This window comes from Vicia villosa, linkage group LG5 (genome assembly GCF_029867415.1).
Source record: "Vicia villosa cultivar HV-30 ecotype Madison, WI linkage group LG5, Vvil1.0, whole genome shotgun sequence".
Lineage (NCBI taxonomy): Eukaryota > Viridiplantae > Streptophyta > Magnoliopsida > Fabales > Fabaceae > Vicia > Vicia villosa.
In genome coordinates, this window is record NC_081184.1 from 71,702,656 (window position 1) to 71,715,027 (window position 12,372).

At 36.0% G+C, this 12,372-nt stretch overlaps 1 long non-coding RNA gene across 1 annotated transcript; it reads left to right on the forward strand.

The window, feature by feature from the left end:
- Positions 1–450: 450 nt before the first annotated feature.
- Positions 451–1,271, forward strand: LOC131601745 (uncharacterized). The gene is made up of 3 exons (XR_009283807.1): positions 451–698; positions 775–912; positions 1,100–1,271. It is a non-coding gene; the product is annotated as an uncharacterized LOC131601745 (long non-coding RNA).
- Positions 1,272–12,372: the final 11,101 nt, after the last annotated feature.

The window sequence follows — 12,372 nt, forward strand, 5'->3', positions numbered from 1 at the left end:
CAATAAGCGTTTAATCAAGTTGATTATTATAAACAAGACATATTTAGATTCATCCAATCTGCTTTTAATTGGAACTGACACCATGGTGTATCTGAGTTTGAATGAACCGGATAAGTGATTAGGAACAAGTCAATTATCAATTGCCTAACTCAGTTTTAATGTTCCTTTTTGTATATATCATACAGAGAAGAAGCAGGCCAAGAAGGGAAAAAAGTAAAAACAGAACAGAATGTTTGTTAACAAAAACTTTATGGATGATCAAGAGATTGTTCGAGGGTCGTTGACAATGATCCTGCTCTCAAAAACGTTATGTCTTCTTAGCCATATGTTGTTTGCAATGAATGAAAACAAGGAGTCTTGTCTACACTTTCTGAAAGGATGATGAATTACTTACTAATGTCTGTAATTATGTAAGCTCGTCTTTTATTTATAAATCTTAGTATTGTTCTTTAAATGTTGGGTAATAGTAATACCTTTCAACAAACCATTAGACTTTTCATTTAGTAGGTGTTATATTTTTAAGTGGCTATTATTATATTAATAAGAAATAATTAGTGACAATTAATATATAAATGGGGACAATCACATTTTATTAATTGTATATGGTTACAGGGGTGAGAAGACTTTGGTTCTTTCAACCCTTATCCAAAAGACAAACGCCCAGGAAATGAAGTGGATTATCATGATAATCCTGAAAGGTGTTTTTCATTTGCACCAGTAAATCAATTTAATACCTTAAATAAGTCTCAGGCATGTAACTAAATTTCATCGCAGATTTGAAGCTAGGAATTAGTGAAAAAAAGCATTTTTCATGAATTCCATCCAGATGCTGAAGACTTGTTTAATGTTACATGTGACTTAAAATTAGTTTGTGAAAAACTAAGGGATCGGAACCAACGTCATAAGCGGCAGGTTAGTTATGGTTTAAATTATTTTTCAAACTCTATATAGTTTAAAGAGCACTTCATCTCCAGAGCATATATGTGAATTGATTGTTGTCCATCTTGACATGAAAGCTTGTTTAAAAGCCTACTTTCTCGTAAGGTTCCAAACAGAAGAAAACTGTTTCGTACATGTGCATGACTTCTTTTCTTTGTAGGATATTGAAGTTGGAAAAGCTGTGCAGCCTCAATTAGCTAAGAGAGTTGCTAACGCTGCTGAAGCATGGAAGAAGGTTTGTTTCACTTAGCCTTTTAATCTTAACTTATTAAAATAAAATGGGAAACATTTTGCCACATTCAGGTTTGTTTCACTCAACTTGTCTTTCCACATCAAGCACGTGAACAAACCTGGAACGAGGATAGAGTTTTTCTTAATTATTCAATGTGATAATACACTGAATGTAATAAAGCCAATATTTACATTTTTATGGCTCAGCAAATTATCATAGATATTCTCTCTCTTTCCATATGAATAGCTGAAATTCTATCATTAAATACCTTTTGATTATCCTCTGACCTCCTTAAAATATACTTGTTCCTTCTAAATCAACCTCTATGTATCCTGTGTTTCAGCTAGGGTCCTTGGCTCTAGGCTAAACCTTTAGAATGTACCAAGAACCAAGAAAATTTACATTTGAAGCTAAGAATCTTTCTAATGCCAATGAGCTTGTAGCTTACTTATCCAGGGACGGTTCTTTACGACTTTAGTGTAATGATGATATTATCCCTAGATTGGTGTACATTTTATTTATTTATTGTCATGTATAGACATGATTAACATGCTGCTTAGTAAAATTTAACTTCTCTTTTTCTTTTGATGCTACAAGGGGTGACTCTTACAGGAACCGCCGCCCGTGAATCGTTGTAAACAAATTGAAGCTAAATTCATACTTAATGACAAAGGACACATGTCTGATTGTAAGGTGTACATGTTGCACTATCTTCCATTCAAATTGTATACAAGCTAAATTTTCTGAGCCATAGCTATATGCAGCTGCATATTGAAATATTGAATCCACTATCTTCCATTCATATATCTTATTTTTGACAGAGTGGGTGTCGAACAGGGATGGCTAACTCTACTTGTGAACATGTAGAAGAAATTCAATTATGCTAGTTCTTATTGGAAATTATTTCTTCTCCTACTTACTCACTTACTCAATTTTATGTTTTCTTATAGAAATCTACAGTCCAATGGTTTGACGAGTAGATTACCTCCTGAGCTTGGAAATTTGAGATACCTTCAAGATCTTTGGCTACAAAGGAAAGGTCCTTATCATTGTCAATGTTGCCTCACAATGGTATGCTATACTTTAATTATTAATTGTGTAATTACTTTGTAATAATTAGTTGAATTATTAAAACCTTGTCATAATTTTTCTGAGTCTTGCTGCAACTAATGTATTAATAACATCAGAAACATGAATTAAAAAAACCTGCAGAATTCGGTATACATATAGAAGGTAGGAAAGAATATTACCTTTGCATGGAGGGACTAGAATACTCTTTTGAAAGTTGAGCTGCCAAGTTAGACAGTGAACAACTTTGTGTGCTGCATATGTATACCTTCCGCATTAGCATGTTCCATTAAGAATATGTGAGCATTGCATATATCTTCAATGTGAACTAAAGCAATTGACCCCATTCGCGCATTTACAGCCGATAGTATCTTGAAGTTTTCAGTTTCACCTACATACATACATGATCAAGTTGGTCACTATAACATGTTAAATTTTAAGCATGGAAGTTTAATGCTTTAGTAAGTTCTGTTACGCACGCTACAACACTATTGTACCCCAAGTTTTCAGTTTCACCTACATACATACATGATCAAGTTGGTCACTATAGTAATTCATGTTAAATTTTAAGCATGGAAGTTTAATGCTTTAGTAAGTTCTGTTACGCACGCTACAACACTATTGTACCCCAATAGCGTATCACAGAACAATAGTCACTACCCGATAGTGCTAGTATTGCCTTGCCTCTATTTGACATTACTACTAGATATGTTAGCTATGATAGCAATTTACTCTTACTAATGTCTCTGAATGTAAGCATGACATGCATAATTGATGATGAAATCACCTGTTAGTGGTGACAGTAGAACTTTAACACTTGCCCGTACATTAGCAGTGAAGAAAGGGCCTGGAACAGTAGTTGTTATAACTGAAACAAGATCAATACCATTCTCTTTTGTGAATTTAAATGCCGCTTCTTCTGTGAGAAGCTTTGAAAGTGCATAAACCTGTCACCACAAAACAAAACTCAAGGATTCAATTTTGAATTTTGTGATATGAAATGAATGTTGGATGATTGCTGGAAATGTGAGGATCTACCGTTATTACCGACACTTTTCATTTTAGTTTAAGACTTTTCTTTTCCTGGAGTTCCTTTTCTAATTAGTATTCTTTGGGATGGATTTTAATATATTATCAGCAAGAGATCTGGTGTAAGGTGTTGGTATTGTGCCTAAGACAATGGATGTCGAGATTATGGCAATGATGAAGGAACATATGACTGAGTGCTATTAGACTTAGCTTTGTTTAGTTTTATTTATCTATAAAATTCAAATAGATATTATAGCATATATAATGATGTTAGCAATTAGTTTATGCAGTAATAGATAATTGTTAATGACCTGCATGCTCTGAAAAGTCCAATACCACATGGTACACCCCTCTCTGTAATACTGCTAGGGTAGCAAGTATTAATAGATATTTTTTTTATTTTAAAAATATATTACATGCGGATTTACCTGCAGATATTAAGTCCTATGGATTTACCTGCGAATTTACCTGCGGACATTTCCTGCGGATTTAGCTGCGGAGTTACCTGCGGAATTACTTGCTGAAAGTATTACCCACGAAGGTTTTAGCTGGGACAAAAATCCGTAGGAAAATCCGCAGGTAACGTGTTTCCTGCGGAAATTTAGCTAAAACTCGCAGGTAAATCCGCAGGAAATTCGAGTATCTCTAGTAGTGAAAACAAAACTCAACTATAAAACCATATTCAAACATCCAGAGGAGTATCTCAGTATCATACATCTAGAGGAGTATCTCAGTATCATACATCCAGAGGAACTCAACTATAAAAACAAATCTATATAATATCATACCTCTCCAAAACTCCCAAAGATGTATCTCAGTATCATAAATCTTGTAAAACTCTATAAAACCATAAATTATTTCAGAATTAAATCATGCATATATTAAAATAGATTTCAAAATTAAGAGAGTTCCAAATTCAAAATTTAGAGTTAGTTCCACAAATGAGTTCATAACAGTTCTAAATTCAGAGTTTGTTTCAAATTCACATAGTTAGTTCCAAATTCAAACATCCGGTTTAAAAGATTAAAATAATTTAACAGTTAATTCTAAACTCACCATCTCAAACACTTTTTGCTCCAATTGCCTTTGAAACTCCATTGATACTGAAAACAAAAAATACATATTACTAACACTTAAACAAGAGTAAATAAAAAGAATTCCAGCATGACATAACAGGAAAAAATAGGACTTGTTAAACTTATCCTTTCATTAAGAGGTCCTCCATTAATTTTCTCAGGTTATTTATAATATCTCCCTCAAAAACACATTATACTAGACAAGCTATATATATATATATATATATATATATATATATATATATATATATATATATATATATATATATATATATATATATATATATATATATATATATATATATATATATATATATATATATATATATATATATATATATATATATATATATAAATTATTAAAGGATAAGACATTCAATTTCTCTTAAATATGGCAGCAAGAAAAATGTGTTGATTGAAATACCTCATAGATCTAACAACAGAAGCAAGTTTGTTACTTGAAACAAACTATAAAATGCATTATTTAAGGTTTAAAAAATATAACCTTATGGATCAAGTTTGTAAAACTAATTACACAAGATAGATGCATTATTTTAAAGTTTCCATTAAAAATTGTTATATATTGAATTTACAGTGTCAGTTTTTAGTTTTTGACGACAGGATAGTGAGTTGTGCAGCAAATCAAGAGTCCAAATCTGAATCTCTTTTCCAAAAGCTTTTTCAAACAAAGACAAGTGGTGTTTTGAGTCTTTCTTCACTGGATTCATAAATCATAACTATTCTAAAAAATATAAAATAAAAAATCACTTAATTAAAACATCAGGTCAAAAATCACTTAAATGTAAACCTAAACTTAAATCAAAGCCATACAATGTTGCAGCAAACAAAAAAAATTGAAAAGTTAAGTAAGATGTAGTTTTATAGAAAATAGGATAACTAACCTCCTTAAGAGTATGAAGATGACAGGGGTGGCTACAAAAAATCACAAAACACATGTTAGTGAAACAAATCAAACCCTAATAGAATACATCTATGAGATTAACAAACCACAACATATTATACCTTTCAAACAAACACTAGTAAGTCGTCTTTCTTCAAGTATTGAGACGATATTGTTTACAGATCGATTGAGGTTGGGTCAGATTTCAAAATGAACCTTGTATTTTGAAGTATCATAATCTTGGTAGTGACAACTACGAAAGGGAGAGACGTGATAATAAACAAAGAGAGGAACAGAGTGATTGTTCATTGTTGTTCATGGTAGCAACAAAGAAGATGAAGGAATGAAGGAGAGCGGCGGCGGATTGATTTCTGTAAGATATATGAATGAGATTAGGGTTACAAAGTGGTTTTATCAAATTGGTATGGGCCTGAAAATTGGGTTGTGTTATTTGGATAAAACTGAGTAACAAACCAATAGAATAATAAAACTACCGGTCGGGTTCGGGGTCCGACGGGTTCAATAAATCTATCCGAACCCGACCGCACTTACCCTTTTAAATCCGTTGTTTTCACCCGCACAAACCGCAGAACCGAATAAACCCGGCCGAAGGCTAAAATATTCATACGGGTCGGACGGTTTTTCTCGGTTGGTTCCATGTTGTCCACCCCTAGCATCAACTATATTAACAAACCTCCTTTACCGCTGCCCGCTGCGCCGTAAAGTCCATACGTTACACTAATTTAAAATACGACATATATTTTAATTTTTCATTATAATTCATAAAGTCCATACTTAAATATTTAAGGCCCCTATTTTTTTGAATCCTGGGTTGTGGGCCTACTTGCCCTGACCCAGGGCCAGCCCTGACTAGCGGGTTACCCGTGCGTTTGCACGGGTATCGGTGTGGTATGCTCATTTGTTTTAAATGATTTATTTTATAAAGAAAATTAAATATTATAGTTACATAAAAAATAAAAAAAATAAATATGAATATACGAAGGAATATTGATACGCCCATTTGTGGAAAAAATCCAAATAACCATGTTTAAAAAAAAATTTACACCAAAAATCAGGTTTTCAGGAAAATTACATGTATGACCAGGTTTGGGAGGTGGTCTCCACGTAGGAGCCACCTCCCGTGGCGCCAACTCAAAAACTCCTCTTCATATGCGCCACTTGGGGTGGCGCCAACATGCATTTTCATCATTCAAGCCACCTGGGGTGGCGCATACATGCATTCTCTTTTTTTTCTTCTTGTTTTAACATATTTTTTTTAATTTTTTTTTTGATTTTTAAAATTGTTTTTATTTTAACATATTTAAAAAATATATATGTTAAATTAGCGCAGATAAGATCAGTGAATCAGCTAACACGAGCGTTCATGGAAAACATTAATTCATTCATTAATTAAAAGGTACATTGAAAATAACCAACAAAAAAAACTAAAACATCTAAGAAATTACTACGGTTAAAACAATGTCATTGGATCCATGCATCATTTGAATGCAATCAATGTCGTATTCCACGTTATCCCAGAAACTTATCGTTGCTCCAGTCACAGCATCGACCCTTGTTTTAAGCCTCTTGATGCTTCTTATTTGTTCGCCTGATTCGTACTCCCCCTCTAAAAAAGTCATGAGAGTCCTCTTGAGTTGCTCGACGGAAGAGATATTCCAAAACATAACTGACATGGGAGGTTTTACGGGAGAGAATATGACATGTCCGTTCCTTCTGTGATACTTCGATTCAGGTTCGATACGCCATGTTGATCTCTGGGGCGCCGGCTCTATTGTCCGGTGACATCCATCTGGCCGAATGCGAGACATTGTTGTGTTTGTGTAATTGTTTGGTGTTTGGAGTTTGTGTTTCTGTGTGTAAACTCAACCCTAGGAACCCCTAATTTATAATAGTAGTGGGTAGAAAAGGAGTATTGTTGCGTACTGTTTACAAGCACGCCTAACTTGTATGATAAATGAAGGCACACTGATCAATGCATGGCTTGATGGGACTAGACGAAAGCATGCGTATTTGACTGTCCAAAATACAGACTGAAAGTATGGGTTATGAAGACAATTTCACTACAAGACAAATACATAACTAGTTGATTTAATAAGAGATAATACAAATACATAAGCGGTACAAATACATAAGCGGTACAAATACAAATACAAATACAAATACAAATACTTAAGAAGTACAAATACAAATACAAAATACAAATGACATACAACTAATTGTTGGTGGAGGCTGATCCACGGTTAGGACAGGTATTTTTATTGTGCCCGACTTCACGACATATGCCACACTTTCGTACCATTTTCTCATGATCCATCTCAGTTCTGATCCGGGTGCTGTTTGGTCGACCTCTTTTCTTTCTCCGCATGTTGTCATTTTGCCAAACCACGTCCCCTTCATACGCAGGCCAATAATCCTCCTTTTCCATCACTTGAAATGCATTGTTGTACACTCCGAGCAAGGTATCCGCCTTGTAAATGGGAGATAAAAGTTCTAACGGATCTTGATGCGCATACGAACATGCTGCAATTACATGAGAGCATGGCATGCGAAAGGCTTGAAATTTTCCGCAATCGCACCACCCTTCGTCTGTAAGAACCCTATATTGTTGTCTCGGAAGGCCCTCGTTATGGTCAATTGTTTCTTTAACACTAAAGGTCCGGTTGAATCGGTCGAAAGATGTCACAATGTGGCTGTTGGCTTTGGCAGATTGCTCTTTCATGAATTTGACGCAGGTTTTGCTGAATACTTGCCCGGATTCTAGAACTGCACTCCAACGCTCACCTCTTCGTGCGAAAAGAGAAGCCGTCCTATAGTATGTTGCTTGCACCAAGGCAGTAATCGGAAGGTGTCTGATGCCCTTAAACACTCCGTTCATAGACTCCACGAGATTTGTAGTCATGTGCCCCCATCGCTTCCCGTTGTCGTATGATCTGGTCCATTTCTCTCTAGCAAGATTGTCTACCCATCTGCCTGTATCTGGATTTGCCGCTACAATTTCATTTCGATAATATTGGAACATCGGTTGAGTCAATGCATATCTGGCATTGACAAGAGTCTTCCGAAGAGCCATGTCCTTTATCTCTCGCATGAAATTTTGTGCAATGTGTCGAATACAGTAAACATGCGTTGAAGGTGGGTTTTGCCACCCGTTTGCTGGATTGTTGTACGCACTCTCGATGGAAGCATGTCTGTCTGAAATCAAACAGAGTCCAGGTTGGGGGGCAACGTGTGTCCGAAGATTTCTGAGAAAGAAACCCCAACCTCCAGCAGTTTCTCCTTCCACAAGAGCGAACGCAACAGGAAAAATGTTACTATTTATGTCTTGTGCCATAGCCATCAACAAGGTCCCTTTTTATTTTCCATACAACCAAGTGCCATCTATTTGAAGAATTGGTTTGCAATACGAAAATCCTTGAACACATGGGCGAAAAGCCCAGAAAAGCCTGTGGAATATCACATTTCCTTGAAGGCACGTTCCGTCTGGAGATTGCGCCGGAAGGGTCTCTAAAATAGTAACGGTTCCAGGAGCATAAATTTGAAGCGCATATAAGAAACGTGGGAGTCGTTTGTACGAATCCTCCCAATTTCCATACACAAGTTCGATCGCTTTGGTCTTCGCCAGTCACGCCTTTCTATAAGACGGAGTGTAATTGTAAGTTGCAACGATATGAGAGATTATCGTTTTCACCTTTAACGATGGATCTTTGTCAACTAGAGGCAAGATTTCTTGACATATAATGTCATAACTTAGCTTACGGTGATCTTGTGAAACATTTGTGTTAACACACGTGTGATCTTGGGAAATATATCCTATCACCCATGAATCACTTCTCTTTCTGTATGATGCATGCAACCTGAATCCACAAGCAGTGTTTCTACACTTAATTTTGTACCTCTCAATGTTGGCGCGATCAACTTTAAAATCAACATTGTTTGCCATATGAAATCTTTTTATGGCCATGATACATGCCTCCTTTGAACGAAATCTGTCTCCTTCTTTTAGCCGTGCATCTGTTTGAGTGTATGGATCATAGAAAATATCTGTCGATGGTTCATCCCCATCAAAGTTCAAGTTCCTCATGTGCGTTGGAGGCATATGCACTTGATCTGGTGGCACAACAACATCCGTTTCGTCTTCACTTTCCTCAGTGACACCTATAATAAGGTTCAACATCGTGGAGATGCACCAATATGATCGTGTGAGACTCCAGTTTGGCATGCATCAACCAATCCCGGATCCCCCCACTGATCTGGGTCGTTGGCATCTTAGAAGAGTCAATCACCAATGGGATCACGCAGATTATCATTCATTCGCACCTGAACTTTCTGAGATGTGGAAGCAGCGTCGCCACCGTCTACTACAATTCCCTGTTGCCCAACTCCCCATGTATCCAACCGCGGACTACGTTGCTTGGTATAGAACAGTCACAACCCCCAATATGTATGTGTCCGACCCCTACTACCTACACGACCCCTGCCAACAACAATACAACCAACAACCACCCCGACAACGTCAACAACGCCAACAACGTCAACAACGCCAACAACGCCAACAACGCCAAACCTTCGAACAACCTTACCATGAAGAATATCAAACAACACCAACGCCCTAACAAAGTCAACCCATCCAACAACAATCATGGGGCTTCACCCAACAACTCCATGACGCCGACCCCTCCACTAGGCTACCCATCCAACAACAATCATGGGGCTTCACCCAACAACACTACGACATCGGCCCCTCCACCTCCACTAGGCAACCCATCCAACAACAGTCATGGGGCTTCACCCAACAACACGACGACGCCGGCCCCTCCAACTCCAATAGGCAACCCAACCCCGACATGGGTCTAGATGACGAATACGACCCAAACGAGCAAATGATCACTCAATCGTCACAATACCAACAACATGGCTACTCCACACCCCAACTATCACAACACCAACAATATGGCTACACCACACCCCAACAAACAATGCCTTTTTTCCAAGGCCAATCAAGCGCTGGGTTTTACCGACCATATGACGCAACTCCACCGCCAAGACCAATCTTTGAGGGCATGGGGACCCGACTGTTTGATAGCAGGATCCAAGACTACATGTCCAACGAGCGCATCGAGGGGCTAATCCGAGGCCCACCTACCCAGACACAACAAGAACAACCAAGGAATAGGGGGGGTCGTGGAAAACTGGGTCGTCGAGAACCTTCCAACCGGATTCGAACAATTCCAGATTGCGGAACTGGCGGTCAGAGGGGTCATGGTCCGAGGGGTCATGAATAGCATAATATCCATGTTTTAAAAATATTCTCTTTTTTTTCGTATTTGTAATGTTTGTCCCGTACTTCCCGTATTTGTAATGTTTTTTCTGTATTTCTCGTATTTGTAATGTTTCTTCCCTATTTATATCATTAAACACTACCTGTCTAATTATTTATTTAATAGTTTTTTTAATTATGTTAAAACAATTTAAGAAAAATCAAAAATCAAATAAAATAAATATGTTAAAACAAGAAAAAAAAACAAAAAAAAAAGAGAATGCATGTATGCGCCACCCCAGGTGGCTTGTTGGTTGGAATTGCACTATGGCGCCACCCCAGGTGGCGCATATGTTGTGGAGATTTGTGTGTTGGCGCCACGGGAGGTGGCTCCTACGTGGAGACCACCTCCCAAACCTGGTCATACAGGTCATTTTCCCGAAAACATAGTTTTTGGCGTAATTTTTTTTTTAAACATGGTTATTTGAATTTTTTTCCCCATTTGTTCTAAAAATATTATAAAAGTATAATAATTTTTTTAAAAGATATAATAAATCCTATAATTTTTTTAGAGATACTCTTATCACACCTATTGGGTCTTTTAGGCACCTTGTGTGCTAATAATGTTTATATTCTTCCAGATAACTTAATTTTGTAACTGTTATTTTCTTACAACCACTAAATAGAACAAAATCATCTTTAATTTTTACATATATTACGAGAATTTTTAATAAAGACAACATAATAACCATTTCATTTAATCGACTTATTCTTAGTAGGTTATTTTCAAAAGTCTCTAACTTTTTTATTGTGGAACTCTCGGATGCTATGTTAGCAATAGAATTCCCTAATGAGAAAAATTGATTTTTTTTGGTTGAAAACATATTCAATAGCAGTGGTTAAAGTTTTCAGTCCTCCTTATTGTGTTCTCTGGTTGATTAGAAATAGATGACTTAATTGTATTAATCTTGTATCTAAGTGAAAATTTTGTAATTTCTTATTTTTTTTTTTTTTAGAGAATAAAATAGTTGTGCGGATATTCTTTCTAATTTAAGTCTTTCTTTAACAGATACCACTAACTTTTCCTCTATACGGGTGTGTATTAGAGTTGATTTCGGAAACAACAAATTATGTTTGTTTAATCTTAAAAGGATTTTGATATAGTTTCCTCTATTTATTTATTTTTATCCGGTTTCTTTTTTTAATCTTAATCTTGTTAAAAAAAACTAATAGAACATTATTAATGAAGGGATATAGGAAGTGATACCTACATAAATAAAGCATATAATTTTGGCTTTTTGGCTACCTCTAGAGCCTACATTTCCATCATTCTTCATAGTTGTGCTTTGGAACTTAGGTCTTTCTACTATCATGTGACGTGGGTATCAATGGTCAAGTATCATAACTGATGGTTTAACCTGATTGCGAAGCATATCTAGACAATAATGATGGGGTATTTTCACACCTTTTGATTTTTTTTTTTTGAAATACAGTAATTGATTTAAAGACAATGTAATCTCATCACAAGAAAATGTGAGAATACCCCATCATTATTGTCATCATATGTAGTTTCATCCAAGCACACACTAGAGGACGGGATTGTCTTAATAGGAACGTTGGCATGCTCTTCGTCTTATATATAAGAAGATTGATTAGAATCATCACACGTTTCCCTGAGATCTTAAATTTTTTTATAGAAGCCATTTTTCAGCTTCCCTTTCTCCATATTTGGAAATTCACCTGAACTGTTATTGTTCTTCTTCGTTGTAGCAGGTGAAATTACCATTGTCTTCTCTATTCTTCTTGTCTTTGAAATACTTGAACTCTTTTTTTATTTTTGGGAAATTGC